Source organism: Schistocerca cancellata, unplaced genomic scaffold, assembly GCF_023864275.1.
Source record: "Schistocerca cancellata isolate TAMUIC-IGC-003103 unplaced genomic scaffold, iqSchCanc2.1 HiC_scaffold_318, whole genome shotgun sequence".
NCBI classification, from domain to species: Eukaryota; Metazoa; Arthropoda; class Insecta; order Orthoptera; family Acrididae; genus Schistocerca; species Schistocerca cancellata.
The window spans coordinates 1-23519 of NW_026046336.1; the positions used below are offsets into that span (position 1 = coordinate 1).

The 23519-nt window shown below is 51.5% G+C and overlaps 49 non-coding genes across 49 annotated transcripts; 10 read left to right on the top strand and 39 right to left on the bottom strand.

Annotated features, from left to right (window-relative positions):
- Positions 1-119: 119 nt before the first annotated feature.
- Positions 120-190, bottom strand: Trnag-gcc (transfer RNA glycine (anticodon GCC)). The gene has a single exon. It is a non-coding gene; the product is annotated as a tRNA-Gly (tRNA).
- A 323-nt stretch (positions 191-513) lies between these two features.
- Trnag-ucc (transfer RNA glycine (anticodon UCC)) lies at positions 514-585 on the top strand. Its single transcript has one exon. It is a non-coding gene; the product is annotated as a tRNA-Gly (tRNA).
- Positions 586-1323: 738 nt separating this feature from the next.
- Positions 1324-1397, bottom strand: Trnai-aau (transfer RNA isoleucine (anticodon AAU)). The gene has a single exon. It is a non-coding gene; the product is annotated as a tRNA-Ile (tRNA).
- Positions 1398-1654: 257 nt separating this feature from the next.
- Trnae-uuc (transfer RNA glutamic acid (anticodon UUC)) lies at positions 1655-1726 on the bottom strand. The gene has a single exon. It is a non-coding gene; the product is annotated as a tRNA-Glu (tRNA).
- Positions 1727-2163: 437 nt separating this feature from the next.
- Trnam-cau (transfer RNA methionine (anticodon CAU)) lies at positions 2164-2236 on the bottom strand. The gene has a single exon. It is a non-coding gene; the product is annotated as a tRNA-Met (tRNA).
- A 293-nt stretch (positions 2237-2529) lies between these two features.
- Trnag-gcc (transfer RNA glycine (anticodon GCC)) lies at positions 2530-2600 on the bottom strand. The gene has a single exon. It is a non-coding gene; the product is annotated as a tRNA-Gly (tRNA).
- A 323-nt stretch (positions 2601-2923) lies between these two features.
- Positions 2924-2995, top strand: Trnag-ucc (transfer RNA glycine (anticodon UCC)). Its single transcript has one exon. It is a non-coding gene; the product is annotated as a tRNA-Gly (tRNA).
- A 738-nt stretch (positions 2996-3733) lies between these two features.
- On the bottom strand, positions 3734-3807 carry Trnai-aau (transfer RNA isoleucine (anticodon AAU)). Its single transcript has one exon. It is a non-coding gene; the product is annotated as a tRNA-Ile (tRNA).
- Positions 3808-4064: 257 nt separating this feature from the next.
- Positions 4065-4136, bottom strand: Trnae-uuc (transfer RNA glutamic acid (anticodon UUC)). The gene has a single exon. It is a non-coding gene; the product is annotated as a tRNA-Glu (tRNA).
- A 437-nt stretch (positions 4137-4573) lies between these two features.
- On the bottom strand, positions 4574-4646 carry Trnam-cau (transfer RNA methionine (anticodon CAU)). Its single transcript has one exon. It is a non-coding gene; the product is annotated as a tRNA-Met (tRNA).
- A 293-nt stretch (positions 4647-4939) lies between these two features.
- Trnag-gcc (transfer RNA glycine (anticodon GCC)) lies at positions 4940-5010 on the bottom strand. The gene has a single exon. It is a non-coding gene; the product is annotated as a tRNA-Gly (tRNA).
- A 323-nt stretch (positions 5011-5333) lies between these two features.
- Trnag-ucc (transfer RNA glycine (anticodon UCC)) lies at positions 5334-5405 on the top strand. The gene has a single exon. It is a non-coding gene; the product is annotated as a tRNA-Gly (tRNA).
- Positions 5406-6143: 738 nt separating this feature from the next.
- Trnai-aau (transfer RNA isoleucine (anticodon AAU)) lies at positions 6144-6217 on the bottom strand. The gene has a single exon. It is a non-coding gene; the product is annotated as a tRNA-Ile (tRNA).
- Positions 6218-6474: 257 nt separating this feature from the next.
- On the bottom strand, positions 6475-6546 carry Trnae-uuc (transfer RNA glutamic acid (anticodon UUC)). The gene has a single exon. It is a non-coding gene; the product is annotated as a tRNA-Glu (tRNA).
- Positions 6547-6983: 437 nt separating this feature from the next.
- Positions 6984-7056, bottom strand: Trnam-cau (transfer RNA methionine (anticodon CAU)). Its single transcript has one exon. It is a non-coding gene; the product is annotated as a tRNA-Met (tRNA).
- A 293-nt stretch (positions 7057-7349) lies between these two features.
- Trnag-gcc (transfer RNA glycine (anticodon GCC)) lies at positions 7350-7420 on the bottom strand. Its single transcript has one exon. It is a non-coding gene; the product is annotated as a tRNA-Gly (tRNA).
- A 323-nt stretch (positions 7421-7743) lies between these two features.
- Trnag-ucc (transfer RNA glycine (anticodon UCC)) lies at positions 7744-7815 on the top strand. The gene has a single exon. It is a non-coding gene; the product is annotated as a tRNA-Gly (tRNA).
- A 738-nt stretch (positions 7816-8553) lies between these two features.
- Positions 8554-8627, bottom strand: Trnai-aau (transfer RNA isoleucine (anticodon AAU)). The gene has a single exon. It is a non-coding gene; the product is annotated as a tRNA-Ile (tRNA).
- Positions 8628-8884: 257 nt separating this feature from the next.
- Trnae-uuc (transfer RNA glutamic acid (anticodon UUC)) lies at positions 8885-8956 on the bottom strand. Its single transcript has one exon. It is a non-coding gene; the product is annotated as a tRNA-Glu (tRNA).
- A 437-nt stretch (positions 8957-9393) lies between these two features.
- Positions 9394-9466, bottom strand: Trnam-cau (transfer RNA methionine (anticodon CAU)). Its single transcript has one exon. It is a non-coding gene; the product is annotated as a tRNA-Met (tRNA).
- Positions 9467-9759: 293 nt separating this feature from the next.
- Positions 9760-9830, bottom strand: Trnag-gcc (transfer RNA glycine (anticodon GCC)). The gene has a single exon. It is a non-coding gene; the product is annotated as a tRNA-Gly (tRNA).
- Positions 9831-10153: 323 nt separating this feature from the next.
- On the top strand, positions 10154-10225 carry Trnag-ucc (transfer RNA glycine (anticodon UCC)). Its single transcript has one exon. It is a non-coding gene; the product is annotated as a tRNA-Gly (tRNA).
- Positions 10226-10963: 738 nt separating this feature from the next.
- Positions 10964-11037, bottom strand: Trnai-aau (transfer RNA isoleucine (anticodon AAU)). The gene has a single exon. It is a non-coding gene; the product is annotated as a tRNA-Ile (tRNA).
- A 257-nt stretch (positions 11038-11294) lies between these two features.
- On the bottom strand, positions 11295-11366 carry Trnae-uuc (transfer RNA glutamic acid (anticodon UUC)). The gene has a single exon. It is a non-coding gene; the product is annotated as a tRNA-Glu (tRNA).
- Positions 11367-11803: 437 nt separating this feature from the next.
- On the bottom strand, positions 11804-11876 carry Trnam-cau (transfer RNA methionine (anticodon CAU)). Its single transcript has one exon. It is a non-coding gene; the product is annotated as a tRNA-Met (tRNA).
- A 293-nt stretch (positions 11877-12169) lies between these two features.
- Positions 12170-12240, bottom strand: Trnag-gcc (transfer RNA glycine (anticodon GCC)). The gene has a single exon. It is a non-coding gene; the product is annotated as a tRNA-Gly (tRNA).
- A 323-nt stretch (positions 12241-12563) lies between these two features.
- Positions 12564-12635, top strand: Trnag-ucc (transfer RNA glycine (anticodon UCC)). Its single transcript has one exon. It is a non-coding gene; the product is annotated as a tRNA-Gly (tRNA).
- A 738-nt stretch (positions 12636-13373) lies between these two features.
- Positions 13374-13447, bottom strand: Trnai-aau (transfer RNA isoleucine (anticodon AAU)). The gene has a single exon. It is a non-coding gene; the product is annotated as a tRNA-Ile (tRNA).
- Positions 13448-13704: 257 nt separating this feature from the next.
- Positions 13705-13776, bottom strand: Trnae-uuc (transfer RNA glutamic acid (anticodon UUC)). Its single transcript has one exon. It is a non-coding gene; the product is annotated as a tRNA-Glu (tRNA).
- Positions 13777-14213: 437 nt separating this feature from the next.
- Positions 14214-14286, bottom strand: Trnam-cau (transfer RNA methionine (anticodon CAU)). Its single transcript has one exon. It is a non-coding gene; the product is annotated as a tRNA-Met (tRNA).
- Positions 14287-14579: 293 nt separating this feature from the next.
- On the bottom strand, positions 14580-14650 carry Trnag-gcc (transfer RNA glycine (anticodon GCC)). The gene has a single exon. It is a non-coding gene; the product is annotated as a tRNA-Gly (tRNA).
- Positions 14651-14973: 323 nt separating this feature from the next.
- Positions 14974-15045, top strand: Trnag-ucc (transfer RNA glycine (anticodon UCC)). The gene has a single exon. It is a non-coding gene; the product is annotated as a tRNA-Gly (tRNA).
- A 738-nt stretch (positions 15046-15783) lies between these two features.
- Positions 15784-15857, bottom strand: Trnai-aau (transfer RNA isoleucine (anticodon AAU)). Its single transcript has one exon. It is a non-coding gene; the product is annotated as a tRNA-Ile (tRNA).
- A 257-nt stretch (positions 15858-16114) lies between these two features.
- Trnae-uuc (transfer RNA glutamic acid (anticodon UUC)) lies at positions 16115-16186 on the bottom strand. The gene has a single exon. It is a non-coding gene; the product is annotated as a tRNA-Glu (tRNA).
- A 437-nt stretch (positions 16187-16623) lies between these two features.
- Trnam-cau (transfer RNA methionine (anticodon CAU)) lies at positions 16624-16696 on the bottom strand. Its single transcript has one exon. It is a non-coding gene; the product is annotated as a tRNA-Met (tRNA).
- A 293-nt stretch (positions 16697-16989) lies between these two features.
- Trnag-gcc (transfer RNA glycine (anticodon GCC)) lies at positions 16990-17060 on the bottom strand. Its single transcript has one exon. It is a non-coding gene; the product is annotated as a tRNA-Gly (tRNA).
- Positions 17061-17383: 323 nt separating this feature from the next.
- Trnag-ucc (transfer RNA glycine (anticodon UCC)) lies at positions 17384-17455 on the top strand. Its single transcript has one exon. It is a non-coding gene; the product is annotated as a tRNA-Gly (tRNA).
- A 738-nt stretch (positions 17456-18193) lies between these two features.
- Trnai-aau (transfer RNA isoleucine (anticodon AAU)) lies at positions 18194-18267 on the bottom strand. Its single transcript has one exon. It is a non-coding gene; the product is annotated as a tRNA-Ile (tRNA).
- Positions 18268-18524: 257 nt separating this feature from the next.
- On the bottom strand, positions 18525-18596 carry Trnae-uuc (transfer RNA glutamic acid (anticodon UUC)). Its single transcript has one exon. It is a non-coding gene; the product is annotated as a tRNA-Glu (tRNA).
- A 437-nt stretch (positions 18597-19033) lies between these two features.
- On the bottom strand, positions 19034-19106 carry Trnam-cau (transfer RNA methionine (anticodon CAU)). The gene has a single exon. It is a non-coding gene; the product is annotated as a tRNA-Met (tRNA).
- A 293-nt stretch (positions 19107-19399) lies between these two features.
- Trnag-gcc (transfer RNA glycine (anticodon GCC)) lies at positions 19400-19470 on the bottom strand. Its single transcript has one exon. It is a non-coding gene; the product is annotated as a tRNA-Gly (tRNA).
- Positions 19471-19793: 323 nt separating this feature from the next.
- Trnag-ucc (transfer RNA glycine (anticodon UCC)) lies at positions 19794-19865 on the top strand. The gene has a single exon. It is a non-coding gene; the product is annotated as a tRNA-Gly (tRNA).
- Positions 19866-20603: 738 nt separating this feature from the next.
- On the bottom strand, positions 20604-20677 carry Trnai-aau (transfer RNA isoleucine (anticodon AAU)). The gene has a single exon. It is a non-coding gene; the product is annotated as a tRNA-Ile (tRNA).
- A 257-nt stretch (positions 20678-20934) lies between these two features.
- Trnae-uuc (transfer RNA glutamic acid (anticodon UUC)) lies at positions 20935-21006 on the bottom strand. The gene has a single exon. It is a non-coding gene; the product is annotated as a tRNA-Glu (tRNA).
- Positions 21007-21443: 437 nt separating this feature from the next.
- On the bottom strand, positions 21444-21516 carry Trnam-cau (transfer RNA methionine (anticodon CAU)). The gene has a single exon. It is a non-coding gene; the product is annotated as a tRNA-Met (tRNA).
- Positions 21517-21809: 293 nt separating this feature from the next.
- Trnag-gcc (transfer RNA glycine (anticodon GCC)) lies at positions 21810-21880 on the bottom strand. Its single transcript has one exon. It is a non-coding gene; the product is annotated as a tRNA-Gly (tRNA).
- A 323-nt stretch (positions 21881-22203) lies between these two features.
- Positions 22204-22275, top strand: Trnag-ucc (transfer RNA glycine (anticodon UCC)). Its single transcript has one exon. It is a non-coding gene; the product is annotated as a tRNA-Gly (tRNA).
- A 738-nt stretch (positions 22276-23013) lies between these two features.
- Positions 23014-23087, bottom strand: Trnai-aau (transfer RNA isoleucine (anticodon AAU)). Its single transcript has one exon. It is a non-coding gene; the product is annotated as a tRNA-Ile (tRNA).
- A 257-nt stretch (positions 23088-23344) lies between these two features.
- Trnae-uuc (transfer RNA glutamic acid (anticodon UUC)) lies at positions 23345-23416 on the bottom strand. The gene has a single exon. It is a non-coding gene; the product is annotated as a tRNA-Glu (tRNA).
- Positions 23417-23519: the final 103 nt, after the last annotated feature.

Genomic DNA, 23519 nt, shown 5'->3' on the forward strand with positions numbered 1-23519 from the left:
AGTCGTGCGCGCTGCATGATTGCTTCTTTCCACACGGAATCCCGCGGTTCATTCTCATGGCTCACGCAGTTCGAGTGCGAAAGACACGCAGCACCACTATCGGAGAAAAAACAAAACGATGCATCGGCCGGGAATCGAACCCGGGCCGCCCGCGTGGCAGGCGAGCATTCTACCACTGAACCACCGATGCTCAGCTAGTTCACAGCTTCCTGGTGCTTTCCGCGGCAGACGTCTGTGGGGAAAGTGGGACTGCCGTCCAGCGCCGTCGCATCCTCTCGAGAGAATGCTACAGACGCTGAATCCTGCACCGCACTGCTTAAAAATGATCGTCTGAGTACTCTTGCGGAGTACGCACGCGACGACTCTTGCCAAAGGACGCGAAATGTGCCTAGAGACGCTGCCTGGATGGGCTCGCCTACCCCGTAACGCGCCTACAGCTACGACCACCTTCGGCCGCCGCCGACAGGCGGGAAGCAGACACAGCGCGGCTCGCGAGGCGTGGAAGGAAACCGTGCGGTGGTGGTGTAATGGTCAGCATAGTTGCCTTCCAAGCAGTTGATCCGGGTTCGATTCCCGGCCACCGCAGCAGGCTTTTACTTTTGCGTATGAGTACTTTTGCCACGCGTCCTTAAATTAATGTTTCTTTCCCCATCTTACTCGCTGCAGGCCACCCTATAGCGTGTGCGTCGATTCCCCTTGAGTCTCGACTTGTCTCGACTTTGCTCAGCTGACGCGAGAGCTGACGCTCTCCAATCGGCCTATATCAAAAGGACAAGCACGCGAAACGACTGAGAGAGGTATGGCGAGGCGGGCACAACATTACTTATGCCTCAAGTAAATACCTGCTGCCTGTTATCATGTATTGTCTGATTTTACATGTTCTGTCGGACAAATTCAGTTTTATTACTAGTACATTTTTTTTTCTTTGTTGCAAATTTTACAACACGCTCCTTCATTTCACTGTGGCCGCACGGCGCGACTTGGCATACCGAGAGGCAAAACGTGGCGCCAGTGCCCTTGACCGAATAGCGCTGCAGCTCCGAAACCGAAGAGGAAAGAGAAATACGAATTGAAACTGTCGACAGTGTCCTATATTCGCAGGCGGTCACCCGCCCAAGCACTGACAACGCCCAACGTCGCGCAGTTGTGGTGATCGGACGAGAAACTGTGTGTTGAGCGTGCTGTGACCAGTGAAATGTTTTAGCGCGTCCCGACAAGTCGCGTTCGGGTCCCCTATCAGCTGCCACACAATGTGACGATTTCTTTGTCACCATACTTCCGCGGGGAAATCGGCGTTGCCTTTTTGAAATAGTAAAATCGTAGTGGCCCGTGGGGGGATCGAACCCACGACCTTCGCGTTATTAGCACGACGCTCTAACCAACTGAGCTAACGGGCCTCGGTGCAGACATTCTCCCATTGCTTCGCGGGAATTGGTCTGCGTATTGCCATGTAACATTTCTATGGCAGCAATCCAACAGTGGACCAGCGTCTCTTCTCCCTCTATGCCGCTGCTCGTAGTAATTTCGTTGCGTGCCCGTTTCTCTCGACTGTTGTCAGCTGACGTTTACCAACCAGTAGCTATAATGCGAGGAGGACGTGAAACAGCATTTCGCACGGTCAAAACTTGTCGTCATTTGTTCCGAAAAAATTCCATTCCGGTACCGGGAATCGAACCCGGGCCTCCTGGGTGAAAGCCAGGTATCCTAGCCACTAGACCACACCGGACGTGCACATTCTTCTCCGGGTTTATACCCCCTCCACTCGCATTCCGTCACGCACTTTCCCTGTTTGCGAGCATCTTCTCACGTATGGCAAAAGTCACAGTCCATTGCTTTTGGCCTCGTTGTTGCAGCGGTAGGAGGAAAAGCAAAGCTGTAAGTAGTAATATTTATTTACTTATTTCGCAAGTAAAGACCTGCTGCCTGTCATTATATAGCAGGTCATACATTGTGTGACTTTACATGTTATATCATACGAAATTCAGTTTTATTACTAGTACTTTTTTTCTTGAAAATTTTACAAAAGAACTGCAACTAGTAATAACGGGAAGTAAACATTTTCACGCTGAGTCGTTGAAGCCTTGTCGATAACAAACTACTAAGTGTTTCGCTCCTTCGCAACCCCAGAGCCGTCGACTTAGCTGTGAACGATAGTAAATTAAATGCCCCGGGTGAGGATCGAACTCACGACCTTAAGATTATGAGACTTACGCGCTGCCTACTGCGCTACCGAGGCAGGCGATCGCCACACCTTCTGGAATCTTGCTAAGTACCGAATACCAGTGGTACAGAGTCTGCACTCCGTGGCTCATTTTTTCTGTTGCTACACGTGCATTCCCGGCGCGGCAGGCAACTTGCGATGCTAGGCCGACGCCAGTATGTACAATAGCACGCAAGAGTCCAAACGAGCAGTCGTGCGCGCTGCATGATTGCTTCTTTCCACACGGAATCCCGCGGTTCATTCTCATGGCTCACGCAGTTCGAGTGCGAAAGACACGCAGCACCACTATCGGAGAAAAAACAAAACGATGCATCGGCCGGGAATCGAACCCGGGCCGCCCGCGTGGCAGGCGAGCATTCTACCACTGAACCACCGATGCTCAGCTAGTTCACAGCTTCCTGGTGCTTTCCGCGGCAGACGTCTGTGGGGAAAGTGGGACTGCCGTCCAGCGCCGTCGCATCCTCTCGAGAGAATGCTACAGACGCTGAATCCTGCACCGCACTGCTTAAAAATGATCGTCTGAGTACTCTTGCGGAGTACGCACGCGACGACTCTTGCCAAAGGACGCGAAATGTGCCTAGAGACGCTGCCTGGATGGGCTCGCCTACCCCGTAACGCGCCTACAGCTACGACCACCTTCGGCCGCCGCCGACAGGCGGGAAGCAGACACAGCGCGGCTCGCGAGGCGTGGAAGGAAACCGTGCGGTGGTGGTGTAATGGTCAGCATAGTTGCCTTCCAAGCAGTTGATCCGGGTTCGATTCCCGGCCACCGCAGCAGGCTTTTACTTTTGCGTATGAGTACTTTTGCCACGCGTCCTTAAATTAATGTTTCTTTCCCCATCTTACTCGCTGCAGGCCACCCTATAGCGTGTGCGTCGATTCCCCTTGAGTCTCGACTTGTCTCGACTTTGCTCAGCTGACGCGAGAGCTGACGCTCTCCAATCGGCCTATATCAAAAGGACAAGCACGCGAAACGACTGAGAGAGGTATGGCGAGGCGGGCACAACATTACTTATGCCTCAAGTAAATACCTGCTGCCTGTTATCATGTATTGTCTGATTTTACATGTTCTGTCGGACAAATTCAGTTTTATTACTAGTACATTTTTTTTTCTTTGTTGCAAATTTTACAACACGCTCCTTCATTTCACTGTGGCCGCACGGCGCGACTTGGCATACCGAGAGGCAAAACGTGGCGCCAGTGCCCTTGACCGAATAGCGCTGCAGCTCCGAAACCGAAGAGGAAAGAGAAATACGAATTGAAACTGTCGACAGTGTCCTATATTCGCAGGCGGTCACCCGCCCAAGCACTGACAACGCCCAACGTCGCGCAGTTGTGGTGATCGGACGAGAAACTGTGTGTTGAGCGTGCTGTGACCAGTGAAATGTTTTAGCGCGTCCCGACAAGTCGCGTTCGGGTCCCCTATCAGCTGCCACACAATGTGACGATTTCTTTGTCACCATACTTCCGCGGGGAAATCGGCGTTGCCTTTTTGAAATAGTAAAATCGTAGTGGCCCGTGGGGGGATCGAACCCACGACCTTCGCGTTATTAGCACGACGCTCTAACCAACTGAGCTAACGGGCCTCGGTGCAGACATTCTCCCATTGCTTCGCGGGAATTGGTCTGCGTATTGCCATGTAACATTTCTATGGCAGCAATCCAACAGTGGACCAGCGTCTCTTCTCCCTCTATGCCGCTGCTCGTAGTAATTTCGTTGCGTGCCCGTTTCTCTCGACTGTTGTCAGCTGACGTTTACCAACCAGTAGCTATAATGCGAGGAGGACGTGAAACAGCATTTCGCACGGTCAAAACTTGTCGTCATTTGTTCCGAAAAAATTCCATTCCGGTACCGGGAATCGAACCCGGGCCTCCTGGGTGAAAGCCAGGTATCCTAGCCACTAGACCACACCGGACGTGCACATTCTTCTCCGGGTTTATACCCCCTCCACTCGCATTCCGTCACGCACTTTCCCTGTTTGCGAGCATCTTCTCACGTATGGCAAAAGTCACAGTCCATTGCTTTTGGCCTCGTTGTTGCAGCGGTAGGAGGAAAAGCAAAGCTGTAAGTAGTAATATTTATTTACTTATTTCGCAAGTAAAGACCTGCTGCCTGTCATTATATAGCAGGTCATACATTGTGTGACTTTACATGTTATATCATACGAAATTCAGTTTTATTACTAGTACTTTTTTTCTTGAAAATTTTACAAAAGAACTGCAACTAGTAATAACGGGAAGTAAACATTTTCACGCTGAGTCGTTGAAGCCTTGTCGATAACAAACTACTAAGTGTTTCGCTCCTTCGCAACCCCAGAGCCGTCGACTTAGCTGTGAACGATAGTAAATTAAATGCCCCGGGTGAGGATCGAACTCACGACCTTAAGATTATGAGACTTACGCGCTGCCTACTGCGCTACCGAGGCAGGCGATCGCCACACCTTCTGGAATCTTGCTAAGTACCGAATACCAGTGGTACAGAGTCTGCACTCCGTGGCTCATTTTTTCTGTTGCTACACGTGCATTCCCGGCGCGGCAGGCAACTTGCGATGCTAGGCCGACGCCAGTATGTACAATAGCACGCAAGAGTCCAAACGAGCAGTCGTGCGCGCTGCATGATTGCTTCTTTCCACACGGAATCCCGCGGTTCATTCTCATGGCTCACGCAGTTCGAGTGCGAAAGACACGCAGCACCACTATCGGAGAAAAAACAAAACGATGCATCGGCCGGGAATCGAACCCGGGCCGCCCGCGTGGCAGGCGAGCATTCTACCACTGAACCACCGATGCTCAGCTAGTTCACAGCTTCCTGGTGCTTTCCGCGGCAGACGTCTGTGGGGAAAGTGGGACTGCCGTCCAGCGCCGTCGCATCCTCTCGAGAGAATGCTACAGACGCTGAATCCTGCACCGCACTGCTTAAAAATGATCGTCTGAGTACTCTTGCGGAGTACGCACGCGACGACTCTTGCCAAAGGACGCGAAATGTGCCTAGAGACGCTGCCTGGATGGGCTCGCCTACCCCGTAACGCGCCTACAGCTACGACCACCTTCGGCCGCCGCCGACAGGCGGGAAGCAGACACAGCGCGGCTCGCGAGGCGTGGAAGGAAACCGTGCGGTGGTGGTGTAATGGTCAGCATAGTTGCCTTCCAAGCAGTTGATCCGGGTTCGATTCCCGGCCACCGCAGCAGGCTTTTACTTTTGCGTATGAGTACTTTTGCCACGCGTCCTTAAATTAATGTTTCTTTCCCCATCTTACTCGCTGCAGGCCACCCTATAGCGTGTGCGTCGATTCCCCTTGAGTCTCGACTTGTCTCGACTTTGCTCAGCTGACGCGAGAGCTGACGCTCTCCAATCGGCCTATATCAAAAGGACAAGCACGCGAAACGACTGAGAGAGGTATGGCGAGGCGGGCACAACATTACTTATGCCTCAAGTAAATACCTGCTGCCTGTTATCATGTATTGTCTGATTTTACATGTTCTGTCGGACAAATTCAGTTTTATTACTAGTACATTTTTTTTTCTTTGTTGCAAATTTTACAACACGCTCCTTCATTTCACTGTGGCCGCACGGCGCGACTTGGCATACCGAGAGGCAAAACGTGGCGCCAGTGCCCTTGACCGAATAGCGCTGCAGCTCCGAAACCGAAGAGGAAAGAGAAATACGAATTGAAACTGTCGACAGTGTCCTATATTCGCAGGCGGTCACCCGCCCAAGCACTGACAACGCCCAACGTCGCGCAGTTGTGGTGATCGGACGAGAAACTGTGTGTTGAGCGTGCTGTGACCAGTGAAATGTTTTAGCGCGTCCCGACAAGTCGCGTTCGGGTCCCCTATCAGCTGCCACACAATGTGACGATTTCTTTGTCACCATACTTCCGCGGGGAAATCGGCGTTGCCTTTTTGAAATAGTAAAATCGTAGTGGCCCGTGGGGGGATCGAACCCACGACCTTCGCGTTATTAGCACGACGCTCTAACCAACTGAGCTAACGGGCCTCGGTGCAGACATTCTCCCATTGCTTCGCGGGAATTGGTCTGCGTATTGCCATGTAACATTTCTATGGCAGCAATCCAACAGTGGACCAGCGTCTCTTCTCCCTCTATGCCGCTGCTCGTAGTAATTTCGTTGCGTGCCCGTTTCTCTCGACTGTTGTCAGCTGACGTTTACCAACCAGTAGCTATAATGCGAGGAGGACGTGAAACAGCATTTCGCACGGTCAAAACTTGTCGTCATTTGTTCCGAAAAAATTCCATTCCGGTACCGGGAATCGAACCCGGGCCTCCTGGGTGAAAGCCAGGTATCCTAGCCACTAGACCACACCGGACGTGCACATTCTTCTCCGGGTTTATACCCCCTCCACTCGCATTCCGTCACGCACTTTCCCTGTTTGCGAGCATCTTCTCACGTATGGCAAAAGTCACAGTCCATTGCTTTTGGCCTCGTTGTTGCAGCGGTAGGAGGAAAAGCAAAGCTGTAAGTAGTAATATTTATTTACTTATTTCGCAAGTAAAGACCTGCTGCCTGTCATTATATAGCAGGTCATACATTGTGTGACTTTACATGTTATATCATACGAAATTCAGTTTTATTACTAGTACTTTTTTTCTTGAAAATTTTACAAAAGAACTGCAACTAGTAATAACGGGAAGTAAACATTTTCACGCTGAGTCGTTGAAGCCTTGTCGATAACAAACTACTAAGTGTTTCGCTCCTTCGCAACCCCAGAGCCGTCGACTTAGCTGTGAACGATAGTAAATTAAATGCCCCGGGTGAGGATCGAACTCACGACCTTAAGATTATGAGACTTACGCGCTGCCTACTGCGCTACCGAGGCAGGCGATCGCCACACCTTCTGGAATCTTGCTAAGTACCGAATACCAGTGGTACAGAGTCTGCACTCCGTGGCTCATTTTTTCTGTTGCTACACGTGCATTCCCGGCGCGGCAGGCAACTTGCGATGCTAGGCCGACGCCAGTATGTACAATAGCACGCAAGAGTCCAAACGAGCAGTCGTGCGCGCTGCATGATTGCTTCTTTCCACACGGAATCCCGCGGTTCATTCTCATGGCTCACGCAGTTCGAGTGCGAAAGACACGCAGCACCACTATCGGAGAAAAAACAAAACGATGCATCGGCCGGGAATCGAACCCGGGCCGCCCGCGTGGCAGGCGAGCATTCTACCACTGAACCACCGATGCTCAGCTAGTTCACAGCTTCCTGGTGCTTTCCGCGGCAGACGTCTGTGGGGAAAGTGGGACTGCCGTCCAGCGCCGTCGCATCCTCTCGAGAGAATGCTACAGACGCTGAATCCTGCACCGCACTGCTTAAAAATGATCGTCTGAGTACTCTTGCGGAGTACGCACGCGACGACTCTTGCCAAAGGACGCGAAATGTGCCTAGAGACGCTGCCTGGATGGGCTCGCCTACCCCGTAACGCGCCTACAGCTACGACCACCTTCGGCCGCCGCCGACAGGCGGGAAGCAGACACAGCGCGGCTCGCGAGGCGTGGAAGGAAACCGTGCGGTGGTGGTGTAATGGTCAGCATAGTTGCCTTCCAAGCAGTTGATCCGGGTTCGATTCCCGGCCACCGCAGCAGGCTTTTACTTTTGCGTATGAGTACTTTTGCCACGCGTCCTTAAATTAATGTTTCTTTCCCCATCTTACTCGCTGCAGGCCACCCTATAGCGTGTGCGTCGATTCCCCTTGAGTCTCGACTTGTCTCGACTTTGCTCAGCTGACGCGAGAGCTGACGCTCTCCAATCGGCCTATATCAAAAGGACAAGCACGCGAAACGACTGAGAGAGGTATGGCGAGGCGGGCACAACATTACTTATGCCTCAAGTAAATACCTGCTGCCTGTTATCATGTATTGTCTGATTTTACATGTTCTGTCGGACAAATTCAGTTTTATTACTAGTACATTTTTTTTTCTTTGTTGCAAATTTTACAACACGCTCCTTCATTTCACTGTGGCCGCACGGCGCGACTTGGCATACCGAGAGGCAAAACGTGGCGCCAGTGCCCTTGACCGAATAGCGCTGCAGCTCCGAAACCGAAGAGGAAAGAGAAATACGAATTGAAACTGTCGACAGTGTCCTATATTCGCAGGCGGTCACCCGCCCAAGCACTGACAACGCCCAACGTCGCGCAGTTGTGGTGATCGGACGAGAAACTGTGTGTTGAGCGTGCTGTGACCAGTGAAATGTTTTAGCGCGTCCCGACAAGTCGCGTTCGGGTCCCCTATCAGCTGCCACACAATGTGACGATTTCTTTGTCACCATACTTCCGCGGGGAAATCGGCGTTGCCTTTTTGAAATAGTAAAATCGTAGTGGCCCGTGGGGGGATCGAACCCACGACCTTCGCGTTATTAGCACGACGCTCTAACCAACTGAGCTAACGGGCCTCGGTGCAGACATTCTCCCATTGCTTCGCGGGAATTGGTCTGCGTATTGCCATGTAACATTTCTATGGCAGCAATCCAACAGTGGACCAGCGTCTCTTCTCCCTCTATGCCGCTGCTCGTAGTAATTTCGTTGCGTGCCCGTTTCTCTCGACTGTTGTCAGCTGACGTTTACCAACCAGTAGCTATAATGCGAGGAGGACGTGAAACAGCATTTCGCACGGTCAAAACTTGTCGTCATTTGTTCCGAAAAAATTCCATTCCGGTACCGGGAATCGAACCCGGGCCTCCTGGGTGAAAGCCAGGTATCCTAGCCACTAGACCACACCGGACGTGCACATTCTTCTCCGGGTTTATACCCCCTCCACTCGCATTCCGTCACGCACTTTCCCTGTTTGCGAGCATCTTCTCACGTATGGCAAAAGTCACAGTCCATTGCTTTTGGCCTCGTTGTTGCAGCGGTAGGAGGAAAAGCAAAGCTGTAAGTAGTAATATTTATTTACTTATTTCGCAAGTAAAGACCTGCTGCCTGTCATTATATAGCAGGTCATACATTGTGTGACTTTACATGTTATATCATACGAAATTCAGTTTTATTACTAGTACTTTTTTTCTTGAAAATTTTACAAAAGAACTGCAACTAGTAATAACGGGAAGTAAACATTTTCACGCTGAGTCGTTGAAGCCTTGTCGATAACAAACTACTAAGTGTTTCGCTCCTTCGCAACCCCAGAGCCGTCGACTTAGCTGTGAACGATAGTAAATTAAATGCCCCGGGTGAGGATCGAACTCACGACCTTAAGATTATGAGACTTACGCGCTGCCTACTGCGCTACCGAGGCAGGCGATCGCCACACCTTCTGGAATCTTGCTAAGTACCGAATACCAGTGGTACAGAGTCTGCACTCCGTGGCTCATTTTTTCTGTTGCTACACGTGCATTCCCGGCGCGGCAGGCAACTTGCGATGCTAGGCCGACGCCAGTATGTACAATAGCACGCAAGAGTCCAAACGAGCAGTCGTGCGCGCTGCATGATTGCTTCTTTCCACACGGAATCCCGCGGTTCATTCTCATGGCTCACGCAGTTCGAGTGCGAAAGACACGCAGCACCACTATCGGAGAAAAAACAAAACGATGCATCGGCCGGGAATCGAACCCGGGCCGCCCGCGTGGCAGGCGAGCATTCTACCACTGAACCACCGATGCTCAGCTAGTTCACAGCTTCCTGGTGCTTTCCGCGGCAGACGTCTGTGGGGAAAGTGGGACTGCCGTCCAGCGCCGTCGCATCCTCTCGAGAGAATGCTACAGACGCTGAATCCTGCACCGCACTGCTTAAAAATGATCGTCTGAGTACTCTTGCGGAGTACGCACGCGACGACTCTTGCCAAAGGACGCGAAATGTGCCTAGAGACGCTGCCTGGATGGGCTCGCCTACCCCGTAACGCGCCTACAGCTACGACCACCTTCGGCCGCCGCCGACAGGCGGGAAGCAGACACAGCGCGGCTCGCGAGGCGTGGAAGGAAACCGTGCGGTGGTGGTGTAATGGTCAGCATAGTTGCCTTCCAAGCAGTTGATCCGGGTTCGATTCCCGGCCACCGCAGCAGGCTTTTACTTTTGCGTATGAGTACTTTTGCCACGCGTCCTTAAATTAATGTTTCTTTCCCCATCTTACTCGCTGCAGGCCACCCTATAGCGTGTGCGTCGATTCCCCTTGAGTCTCGACTTGTCTCGACTTTGCTCAGCTGACGCGAGAGCTGACGCTCTCCAATCGGCCTATATCAAAAGGACAAGCACGCGAAACGACTGAGAGAGGTATGGCGAGGCGGGCACAACATTACTTATGCCTCAAGTAAATACCTGCTGCCTGTTATCATGTATTGTCTGATTTTACATGTTCTGTCGGACAAATTCAGTTTTATTACTAGTACATTTTTTTTTCTTTGTTGCAAATTTTACAACACGCTCCTTCATTTCACTGTGGCCGCACGGCGCGACTTGGCATACCGAGAGGCAAAACGTGGCGCCAGTGCCCTTGACCGAATAGCGCTGCAGCTCCGAAACCGAAGAGGAAAGAGAAATACGAATTGAAACTGTCGACAGTGTCCTATATTCGCAGGCGGTCACCCGCCCAAGCACTGACAACGCCCAACGTCGCGCAGTTGTGGTGATCGGACGAGAAACTGTGTGTTGAGCGTGCTGTGACCAGTGAAATGTTTTAGCGCGTCCCGACAAGTCGCGTTCGGGTCCCCTATCAGCTGCCACACAATGTGACGATTTCTTTGTCACCATACTTCCGCGGGGAAATCGGCGTTGCCTTTTTGAAATAGTAAAATCGTAGTGGCCCGTGGGGGGATCGAACCCACGACCTTCGCGTTATTAGCACGACGCTCTAACCAACTGAGCTAACGGGCCTCGGTGCAGACATTCTCCCATTGCTTCGCGGGAATTGGTCTGCGTATTGCCATGTAACATTTCTATGGCAGCAATCCAACAGTGGACCAGCGTCTCTTCTCCCTCTATGCCGCTGCTCGTAGTAATTTCGTTGCGTGCCCGTTTCTCTCGACTGTTGTCAGCTGACGTTTACCAACCAGTAGCTATAATGCGAGGAGGACGTGAAACAGCATTTCGCACGGTCAAAACTTGTCGTCATTTGTTCCGAAAAAATTCCATTCCGGTACCGGGAATCGAACCCGGGCCTCCTGGGTGAAAGCCAGGTATCCTAGCCACTAGACCACACCGGACGTGCACATTCTTCTCCGGGTTTATACCCCCTCCACTCGCATTCCGTCACGCACTTTCCCTGTTTGCGAGCATCTTCTCACGTATGGCAAAAGTCACAGTCCATTGCTTTTGGCCTCGTTGTTGCAGCGGTAGGAGGAAAAGCAAAGCTGTAAGTAGTAATATTTATTTACTTATTTCGCAAGTAAAGACCTGCTGCCTGTCATTATATAGCAGGTCATACATTGTGTGACTTTACATGTTATATCATACGAAATTCAGTTTTATTACTAGTACTTTTTTTCTTGAAAATTTTACAAAAGAACTGCAACTAGTAATAACGGGAAGTAAACATTTTCACGCTGAGTCGTTGAAGCCTTGTCGATAACAAACTACTAAGTGTTTCGCTCCTTCGCAACCCCAGAGCCGTCGACTTAGCTGTGAACGATAGTAAATTAAATGCCCCGGGTGAGGATCGAACTCACGACCTTAAGATTATGAGACTTACGCGCTGCCTACTGCGCTACCGAGGCAGGCGATCGCCACACCTTCTGGAATCTTGCTAAGTACCGAATACCAGTGGTACAGAGTCTGCACTCCGTGGCTCATTTTTTCTGTTGCTACACGTGCATTCCCGGCGCGGCAGGCAACTTGCGATGCTAGGCCGACGCCAGTATGTACAATAGCACGCAAGAGTCCAAACGAGCAGTCGTGCGCGCTGCATGATTGCTTCTTTCCACACGGAATCCCGCGGTTCATTCTCATGGCTCACGCAGTTCGAGTGCGAAAGACACGCAGCACCACTATCGGAGAAAAAACAAAACGATGCATCGGCCGGGAATCGAACCCGGGCCGCCCGCGTGGCAGGCGAGCATTCTACCACTGAACCACCGATGCTCAGCTAGTTCACAGCTTCCTGGTGCTTTCCGCGGCAGACGTCTGTGGGGAAAGTGGGACTGCCGTCCAGCGCCGTCGCATCCTCTCGAGAGAATGCTACAGACGCTGAATCCTGCACCGCACTGCTTAAAAATGATCGTCTGAGTACTCTTGCGGAGTACGCACGCGACGACTCTTGCCAAAGGACGCGAAATGTGCCTAGAGACGCTGCCTGGATGGGCTCGCCTACCCCGTAACGCGCCTACAGCTACGACCACCTTCGGCCGCCGCCGACAGGCGGGAAGCAGACACAGCGCGGCTCGCGAGGCGTGGAAGGAAACCGTGCGGTGGTGGTGTAATGGTCAGCATAGTTGCCTTCCAAGCAGTTGATCCGGGTTCGATTCCCGGCCACCGCAGCAGGCTTTTACTTTTGCGTATGAGTACTTTTGCCACGCGTCCTTAAATTAATGTTTCTTTCCCCATCTTACTCGCTGCAGGCCACCCTATAGCGTGTGCGTCGATTCCCCTTGAGTCTCGACTTGTCTCGACTTTGCTCAGCTGACGCGAGAGCTGACGCTCTCCAATCGGCCTATATCAAAAGGACAAGCACGCGAAACGACTGAGAGAGGTATGGCGAGGCGGGCACAACATTACTTATGCCTCAAGTAAATACCTGCTGCCTGTTATCATGTATTGTCTGATTTTACATGTTCTGTCGGACAAATTCAGTTTTATTACTAGTACATTTTTTTTTCTTTGTTGCAAATTTTACAACACGCTCCTTCATTTCACTGTGGCCGCACGGCGCGACTTGGCATACCGAGAGGCAAAACGTGGCGCCAGTGCCCTTGACCGAATAGCGCTGCAGCTCCGAAACCGAAGAGGAAAGAGAAATACGAATTGAAACTGTCGACAGTGTCCTATATTCGCAGGCGGTCACCCGCCCAAGCACTGACAACGCCCAACGTCGCGCAGTTGTGGTGATCGGACGAGAAACTGTGTGTTGAGCGTGCTGTGACCAGTGAAATGTTTTAGCGCGTCCCGACAAGTCGCGTTCGGGTCCCCTATCAGCTGCCACACAATGTGACGATTTCTTTGTCACCATACTTCCGCGGGGAAATCGGCGTTGCCTTTTTGAAATAGTAAAATCGTAGTGGCCCGTGGGGGGATCGAACCCACGACCTTCGCGTTATTAGCACGACGCTCTAACCAACTGAGCTAACGGGCCTCGGTGCAGACATTCTCCCATTGCTTCGCGGGAATTGGTCTGCGTATTGCCATGTAACATTTCTATGGCAGCAATCCAACAGTGGACCAGCGTCTCTTCTCCCTCTATGCCGCTGCTCGTAGTAATTTCGTTGCGTGCCCGTTTCTCTCGACTGTTGTCAGCTGACGTTTACCAACCAGTAGCTATAATGCGAGGAGGACGTGAAACAGCATTTCGCACGGTCAAAACTTGTCGTCATTTGTTCCGAAAAAATTCCATTCCGGTACCGGGAATCGAACCCGGGCCTCCTGGGTGAAAGCCAGGTATCCTAGCCACTAGACCACACCGGACGTGCACATTCTTCTCCGGGTTTATACCCCCTCCACTCGCATTCCGTCACGCACTTTCCCTGTTTGCGAGCATCTTCTCACGTATGGCAAAAGTCACAGTCCATTGCTTTTGGCCTCGTTGTTGCAGCGGTAGGAGGAAAAGCAAAGCTGTAAGTAGTAATATTTATTTACTTATTTCGCAAGTAAAGACCTGCTGCCTGTCATTATATAGCAGGTCATACATTGTGTGACTTTACATGTTATATCATACGAAATTCAGTTTTATTACTAGTACTTTTTTTCTTGAAAATTTTACAAAAGAACTGCAACTAGTAATAACGGGAAGTAAACATTTTCACGCTGAGTCGTTGAAGCCTTGTCGATAACAAACTACTAAGTGTTTCGCTCCTTCGCAACCCCAGAGCCGTCGACTTAGCTGTGAACGATAGTAAATTAAATGCCCCGGGTGAGGATCGAACTCACGACCTTAAGATTATGAGACTTACGCGCTGCCTACTGCGCTACCGAGGCAGGCGATCGCCACACCTTCTGGAATCTTGCTAAGTACCGAATACCAGTGGTACAGAGTCTGCACTCCGTGGCTCATTTTTTCTGTTGCTACACGTGCATTCCCGGCGCGGCAGGCAACTTGCGATGCTAGGCCGACGCCAGTATGTACAATAGCACGCAAGAGTCCAAACGAGCAGTCGTGCGCGCTGCATGATTGCTTCTTTCCACACGGAATCCCGCGGTTCATTCTCATGGCTCACGCAGTTCGAGTGCGAAAGACACGCAGCACCACTATCGGAGAAAAAACAAAACGATGCATCGGCCGGGAATCGAACCCGGGCCGCCCGCGTGGCAGGCGAGCATTCTACCACTGAACCACCGATGCTCAGCTAGTTCACAGCTTCCTGGTGCTTTCCGCGGCAGACGTCTGTGGGGAAAGTGGGACTGCCGTCCAGCGCCGTCGCATCCTCTCGAGAGAATGCTACAGACGCTGAATCCTGCACCGCACTGCTTAAAAATGATCGTCTGAGTACTCTTGCGGAGTACGCACGCGACGACTCTTGCCAAAGGACGCGAAATGTGCCTAGAGACGCTGCCTGGATGGGCTCGCCTACCCCGTAACGCGCCTACAGCTACGACCACCTTCGGCCGCCGCCGACAGGCGGGAAGCAGACACAGCGCGGCTCGCGAGGCGTGGAAGGAAACCGTGCGGTGGTGGTGTAATGGTCAGCATAGTTGCCTTCCAAGCAGTTGATCCGGGTTCGATTCCCGGCCACCGCAGCAGGCTTTTACTTTTGCGTATGAGTACTTTTGCCACGCGTCCTTAAATTAATGTTTCTTTCCCCATCTTACTCGCTGCAGGCCACCCTATAGCATGTGCGTCGATTCCCCTTGAGTCTCGACTTGTCTCGACTTTGCTCAGCTGACGCGAGAGCTGACGCTCTCCAATCGGCCTATATCAAAAGGACAAGCACGCGAAACGACTGAGAGAGGTATGGCGAGGCGGGCACAACATTACTTATGCCTCAAGTAAATACCTGCTGCCTGTTATCATGTATTGTCTGATTTTACATGTTCTGTCGGACAAATTCAGTTTTATTACTAGTACATTTTTTTTTCTTTGTTGCAAATTTTACAACACGCTCCTTCATTTCACTGTGGCCGCACGGCGCGACTTGGCATACCGAGAGGCAAAACGTGGCGCCAGTGCCCTTGACCGAATAGCGCTGCAGCTCCGAAACCGAAGAGGAAAGAGAAATACGAATTGAAACTGTCGACAGTGTCCTATATTCGCAGGCGGTCACCCGCCCAAGCACTGACAACGCCCAACGTCGCGCAGTTGTGGTGATCGGACGAGAAACTGTGTGTTGAGCGTGCTGTGACCAGTGAAATGTTTTAGCGCGTCCCGACAAGTCGCGTTCGGGTCCCCTATCAGCTGCCACACAATGTGACGATTTCTTTGTCACCATACTTCCGCGGGGAAATCGGCGTTGCCTTTTTGAAATAGTAAAATCGTAGTGGCCCGTGGGGGGATCGAACCCACGACCTTCGCGTTATTAGCACGACGCTCTAACCAACTGAGCTAACGGGCCTCGGTGCAGACATTCTCCCATTGCTTCGCGGGAATTGGTCTGCGTATTGCCATGTAACATTTCTATGGCAGCAATCCAACAGTGGACCAGCGTCTCTTCTCCCTCTATGCCGCTGCTCGTAGTAATTTCGTTGCGTGCCCGTTTCTCTCGACTGTTGTCAGCTGACGTTTACCAACCAGTAGCTATAATGCGAGGAGGACGTGAAACAGCATTTCGCACGGTCAAAACTTGTCGTCATTTGTTCCGAAAAAATTCCATTCCGGTACCGGGAATCGAACCCGGGCCTCCTGGGTGAAAGCCAGGTATCCTAGCCACTAGACCACACCGGACGTGCACATTCTTCTCCGGGTTTATACCCCCTCCACTCGCATTCCGTCACGCACTTTCCCTGTTTGCGAGCATCTTCTCACGTATGGCAAAAGTCACAGTCCATTGCTTTTGGCCTCGTTGTTGCAGCGGTAGGAGGAAAAGCAAAGCTGTAAGTAGTAATATTTATTTACTTATTTCGCAAGTAAAGACCTGCTGCCTGTCATTATATAGCAGGTCATACATTGTGTGACTTTACATGTTATATCATACGAAATTCAGTTTTATTACTAGTACTTTTTTTCTTGAAAATTTTACAAAAGAACTGCAACTAGTAATAACGGGAAGTAAACATTTTCACGCTGAGTCGTTGAAGCCTTGTCGATAACAAACTACTAAGTGTTTCGCTCCTTCGCAACCCCAGAGCCGTCGACTTAGCTGTGAACGATAGTAAATTAAATGCCCCGGGTGAGGATCGAACTCACGACCTTAAGATTATGAGACTTACGCGCTGCCTACTGCGCTACCGAGGCAGGCGATCGCCACACCTTCTGGAATCTTGCTAAGTACCGAATACCAGTGGTACAGAGTCTGCACTCCGTGGCTCATTTTTTCTGTTGCTACACGTGCATTCCCGGCGCGGCAGGCAACTTGCGATGCTAGGCCGACGCCAGTATGTACAATAGCACGCAAGAGTCCAAACGAGCAGTCGTGCGCGCTGCATGATTGCTTCTTTCCACACGGAATCCCGCGGTTCATTCTCATGGCTCACGCAGTTCGAGTGCGAAAGACACGCAGCACCACTATCGGAGAAAAAACAAAACGATGCATCGGCCGGGAATCGAACCCGGGCCGCCCGCGTGGCAGGCGAGCATTCTACCACTGAACCACCGATGCTCAGCTAGTTCACAGCTTCCTGGTGCTTTCCGCGGCAGACGTCTGTGGGGAAAGTGGGACTGCCGTCCAGCGCCGTCGCATCCTCTCGAGAGAATGCTACAGACGCTGAATCCTGCACCGCACTGCTTAAAAATGATCGTCTGAGTACTCTTGCGGAGTACGCACGCGACGACTCTTGCCAAAGGACGCGAAATGTGCCTAGAGACGCTGCCTGGATGGGCTCGCCTACCCCGTAACGCGCCTACAGCTACGACCACCTTCGGCCGCCGCCGACAGGCGGGAAGCAGACACAGCGCGGCTCGCGAGGCGTGGAAGGAAACCGTGCGGTGGTGGTGTAATGGTCAGCATAGTTGCCTTCCAAGCAGTTGATCCGGGTTCGATTCCCGGCCACCGCAGCAGGCTTTTACTTTTGCGTATGAGTACTTTTGCCACGCGTCCTTAAATTAATGTTTCTTTCCCCATCTTACTCGCTGCAGGCCACCCTATAGCGTGTGCGTCGATTCCCCTTGAGTCTCGACTTGTCTCGACTTTGCTCAGCTGACGCGAGAGCTGACGCTCTCCAATCGGCCTATATCAAAAGGACAAGCACGCGAAACGACTGAGAGAGGTATGGCGAGGCGGGCACAACATTACTTATGCCTCAAGTAAATACCTGCTGCCTGTTATCATGTATTGTCTGATTTTACATGTTCTGTCGGACAAATTCAGTTTTATTACTAGTACATTTTTTTTTCTTTGTTGCAAATTTTACAACACGCTCCTTCATTTCACTGTGGCCGCACGGCGCGACTTGGCATACCGAGAGGCAAAACGTGGCGCCAGTGCCCTTGACCGAATAGCGCTGCAGCTCCGAAACCGAAGAGGAAAGAGAAATACGAATTGAAACTGTCGACAGTGTCCTATATTCGCAGGCGGTCACCCGCCCAAGCACTGACAACGCCCAACGTCGCGCAGTTGTGGTGATCGGACGAGAAACTGTGTGTTGAGCGTGCTGTGACCAGTGAAATGTTTTAGCGCGTCCCGACAAGTCGCGTTCGGGTCCCCTATCAGCTGCCACACAATGTGACGATTTCTTTGTCACCATACTTCCGCGGGGAAATCGGCGTTGCCTTTTTGAAATAGTAAAATCGTAGTGGCCTGTGGGGTGATCGAACCCACGACCTTCGCGTTATTAGCACGACGCTCTAACCAACTGAGCTAACGGGCCTCGGTGCAGACATTCTCCCATTGCTTCGCGGGAATTGGTCTGCGTATTGCCATGTAACATTTCTATGGCAGCAATCCAACAGTGGACCAGCGTCTCTTCTCCCTCTATGCCGCTGCTCGTAGTAATTTCGTTGCGTGCCCGTTTCTCTCGACTGTTGTCAGCTGACGTTTACCAACCAGTAGCTATAATGCGAGGAGGACGTGAAACAGCATTTCGCACGGTCAAAACTTGTCGTCATTTGTTCCGAAAAAATTCCATTCCGGTACCGGGAATCGAACCCGGGCCTCCTGGGTGAAAGCCAGGTATCCTAGCCACTAGACCACACCGGACGTGCACATTCTTCTCCGGGTTTATACCCCCTCCACTCGCATTCCGTCACGCACTTTCCCTGTTTGCGAGCATCTTCTCACGTATGGCAAAAGTCACAGTCCATTGCTTTTGGCCTCGTTGTTGCAGCGGTAGGAGGAAAAGCAAAGCTGTAAGTAGTAATATTTATTTACTTATTTCGCAAGTAAAGACCTGCTGCCTGTCATTATATAGCAGGTCATACATTGTGTGACTTTACATGTTATATCATACGAAATTCAGTTTTATTACTAGTACTTTTTTTCTTGAAAATTTTACAAAAGAACTGCAACTAGTAATAACGGGAAGTAAACATTTTCACGCTGAGTCGTTGAAGCCTTGTCGATAACAAACTACTAAGTGTTTCGCTCCTTCGCAACCCCAGAGCCGTCGACTTAGCTGTGAACGATAGTAAATTAAATGCCCCGGGTGAGGATCGAACTCACGACCTTAAGATTATGAGACTTACGCGCTGCCTACTGCGCTACCGAGGCAGGCGATCGCCACACCTTCTGGAATCTTGCTAAGTACCGAATACCAGTGGTACAGAGTCTGCACTCCGTGGCTCATTTTTTCTGTTGCTACACGTGCATTCCCGGCGCGGCAGGCAACTTGCGATGCTAGGCCGACGCCAGTATGTACAATAGCACGCAAGAGTCCAAACGAGCAGTCGTGCGCGCTGCATGATTGCTTCTTTCCACACGGAATCCCGCGGTTCATTCTCATGGCTCACGCAGTTCGAGTGCGAAAGACACGCAGCACCACTATCGGAGAAAAAACAAAACGATGCATCGGCCGGGAATCGAACCCGGGCCGCCCGCGTGGCAGACGAGCATTCTACCACTGAACCACCGATGCTGAGCTAGTTCACAGCTTCCTGGTGCTTTCCGCGGCAGACGTCTGTGGGGAAAGTGGGACTGCCGTCCAGCGCCGTCGCATCCTCTCGAGAGAATGCTACAGACGCTGAATCCTGCACCGCACTGCTTAAAAATGATCGTCTGAGTACTCTTGCGGAGTACGCACGCGACGACTCTTGCCAAAGGACGCGAAATGTGCCTAGAGACGCTGCCTGGATGGGCTCGCCTACCCCGTAACGCGCCTACAGCTACGACCACCTTCGGCCGCCGCCGACAGGCGGGAAGCAGACACAGCGCGGCTCGCGAGGCGTGGAAGGAAACCGTGCGGTGGTGGTGTAATGGTCAGCATAGTTGCCTTCCAAGCAGTTGATCCGGGTTCGATTCCCGGCCACCGCAGCAGGCTTTTACTTTTGCGTATGAGTACTTTTGCCACGCGTCCTTAAATTAATGTTTCTTTCCCCATCTTACTCGCTGCAGGCCACCCTATAGCATGTGCGTCGATTCCCCTTGAGTCTCGACTTGTCTCGACTTTGCTCAGCTGACGCGAGAGCTGACGCTCTCCAATCGGCCTATATCAAAAGGACAAGCACGCGAAACGACTGAGAGAGGTATGGCGAGGCGGGCACAACATTACTTATGCCTCAAGTAAATACCTGCTGCCTGTTATCATGTATTGTCTGATTTTACATGTTCTGTCGGACAAATTCAGTTTTATTACTAGTACATTTTTTTTTCTTTGTTGCAAATTTTACAACACGCTCCTTCATTTCACTGTGGCCGCACGGCGCGACTTGGCATACCGAGAGGCAAAACGTGGCGCCAGTGCCCTTGACCGAATAGCGCTGCAGCTCCGAAACCGAAGAGGAAAGAGAAATACGAATTGAAACTGTCGACAGTGTCCTATATTCGCAGGCGGTCACCCGCCCAAGCACTGACAACGCCCAACGTCGCGCAGTTGTGGTGATCGGACGAGAAACTGTGTGTTGAGCGTGCTGTGACCAGTGAAATGTTTTAGCGCGTCCCGACAAGTCGCGTTCGGGTCCCCTATCAGCTGCCACACAATGTGACGATTTCTTTGTCACCATACTTCCGCGGGGAAATCGGCGTTGCCTTTTTGAAATAGTAAAATCGTAGTGGCCTGTGGGGGGATCGAACCCACGACCTTCGCGTTATTAGCACGACGCTCTAACCAACTGAGCTAACGGGCCTCGGTGCAGACATTCTCCCATTGCTTCGCGGGAATTGGTCTGCGTATTGCCATGTAACATTTCTATGGCAGCAATCCAACAGTGGACCAGCGTCTCTTCTCCCTCTATGCCGCTGCTCGTAGTAATTTCGTTGCGTGCCCGTTTCTCTCGACTGTTGTCAGCTGACGTTTACCAACCAGTAGCTATAATGCGAGGAGGACGTGAAACAGCATTTCGCACGGTCAAAACTTGTCGTCATTTGTTCCGAAAAAATTCCATTCCGGTACCGGGAATCGAACCCGGGCCTCCTGGGTGAAAGCCAGGTATCCTAGCCACTAGACCACACCGGACGTGCACATTCTTCTCCGGGTTTATACCCCCTCCACTCGCATTCCGTCACGCACTTTCCCTGTTTGCGAGCATCTTCTCACGTATGGCAAAAGTCACAGTCCATTGCTTTTGGCCTCGTTGTTGCAGCGGTAGGAGGAAAAGCAAAGCTGTAAGTAGTAATATTTATTTACTTATTTCGCAAGTAAAGACCTGCTGCCTGTCATTATATAGCAGGTCATACATTGTGTGACTTTACATGTTATATCATACGAAATTCAGTTTTATTACTAGTACTTTTTTTCTTGAAAATTTTACAAAAGAACTGCAACTAGTAATAACGGGAAGTAAACATTTTCACGCTGAGTCGTTGAAGCCTTGTCGATAACAAACTACTAAGTGTTTCGCTCCTTCGCAACCCCAGAGCCGTCGACTTAGCTGTGAACGATAGTAAATTAAATGCCCCGGGTGAGGATCGAACTCACGACCTTAAGATTATGAGACTTACGCGCTGCCTACTGCGCTACCGAGGCAGGCGATCGCCACACCTTCTGGAATCTTGCTAAGTACCGAATACCAGTGGTACAGAGTCTGCACTCCGTGGCTCATTTTTTCTGTTGCTACACGTGCATTCCCGGCGCGGCAGGCAACTTGCGATGCTAGGCCGACGCCAGTATGTACAATAGCACGCAAGAGTCCAAACGAGCAGTCGTGCGCGCTGCATGATTGCTTCTTTCCACACGGAATCCCGCGGTTCATTCTCATGGCTCACGCAGTTCGAGTGCGAAAGACACGCAGCACCACTATCGGAGAAAAAACAAAACGATGCATCGGCCGGGAATCGAACCCGGGCCGCCCGCGTGGCAGGCGAGCATTCTACCACTGAACCACCGATGCTCAGCTAGTTCACAGCTTCCTGGTGCTTTCCGCGGCAGACGTCTGTGGGGAAAGTGGGACTGCCGTCCAGCGCCGTCGCATCCTCTCGAGAGAATGCTACAGACGCTGAATCCTGCACCGCACTGCTTAAAAATGATCGTCTGAGTACTCTTGCGGAGTACGCACGCGACGACTCTTGCCAAAGGACGCGAAATGTGCCTAGAGACGCTGCCTGGATGGGCTCGCCTACCCCGTAACGCGCCTACAGCTACGACCACCTTCGGCCGCCGCCGACAGGCGGGAAGCAGACACAGCGCGGCTCGCGAGGCGTGGAAGGAAACCGTGCGGTGGTGGTGTAATGGTCAGCATAGTTGCCTTCCAAGCAGTTGATCCGGGTTCGATTCCCGGCCACCGCAGCAGGCTTTTACTTTTGCGTATGAGTACTTTTGCCACGCGTCCTTAAATTAATGTTTCTTTCCCCATCTTACTCGCTGCAGGCCACCCTATAGCATGTGCGTCGATTCCCCTTGAGTCTCGACTTGTCTCGACTTTGCTCAGCTGACGCGAGAGCTGACGCTCTCCAATCGGCCTATATCAAAAGGACAAGCACGCGAAACGACTGAGAGAGGTATGGCGAGGCGGGCACAACATTACTTATGCCTCAAGTAAATACCTGCTGCCTGTTATCATGTATTGTCTGATTTTACATGTTCTGTCGGACAAATTCAGTTTTATTACTAGTACATTTTTTTTTCTTTGTTGCAAATTTTACAACACGCTCCTTCATTTCACTGTGGCCGCACGGCGCGACTTGGCATACCGAGAGGCAAAACGTGGCGCCAGTGCCCTTGACCGAATAGCGCTGCAGCTCCGAAACCGAAGAGGAAAGAGAAATACGAATTGAAACTGTCGACAGTGTCCTATATTCGCAGGCGGTCACCCGCCCAAGCACTGACAACGCCCAACGTCGCGCAGTTGTGGTGATCGGACGAGAAACTGTGTGTTGAGCGTGCTGTGACCAGTGAAATGTTTTAGCGCGTCCCGACAAGTCGCGTTCGGGTCCCCTATCAGCTGCCACACAATGTGACGATTTCTTTGTCACCATACTTCCGCGGGGAAATCGGCGTTGCCTTTTTGAAATAGTAAAATCGTAGTGGCCTGTGGGGGGATCGAACCCACGACCTTCGCGTTATTAGCACGACGCTCTAACCAACTGAGCTAACGGGCCTCGGTGCAGACATTCTCCCATTGCTTCGCGGGAATTGGTCTGCGTATTGCCATGTAACATTTCTATGGCAGCAATCCAACAGTGGACCAGCGTCTCTTCTCCCTCTATGCCGCTGCTCGTAGTAATTTCGTTGCGTGCCCGTTTCTCTCGACTGTTGTCAGCTGACGTTTACCAACCAGTAGCTATAATGCGAGGAGGACGTGAAACAGCATTTCGCACGGTCAAAACTTGTCGTCATTTGTTCCGAAAAAATTCCATTCCGGTACCGGGAATCGAACCCGGGCCTCCTGGGTGAAAGCCAGGTATCCTAGCCACTAGACCACACCGGACGTGCACATTCTTCTCCGGGTTTATACCCCCTCCACTCGCATTCCGTCACGCACTTTCCCTGTTTGCGAGCATCTTCTCACGTATGGCAAAAGTCACAGTCCA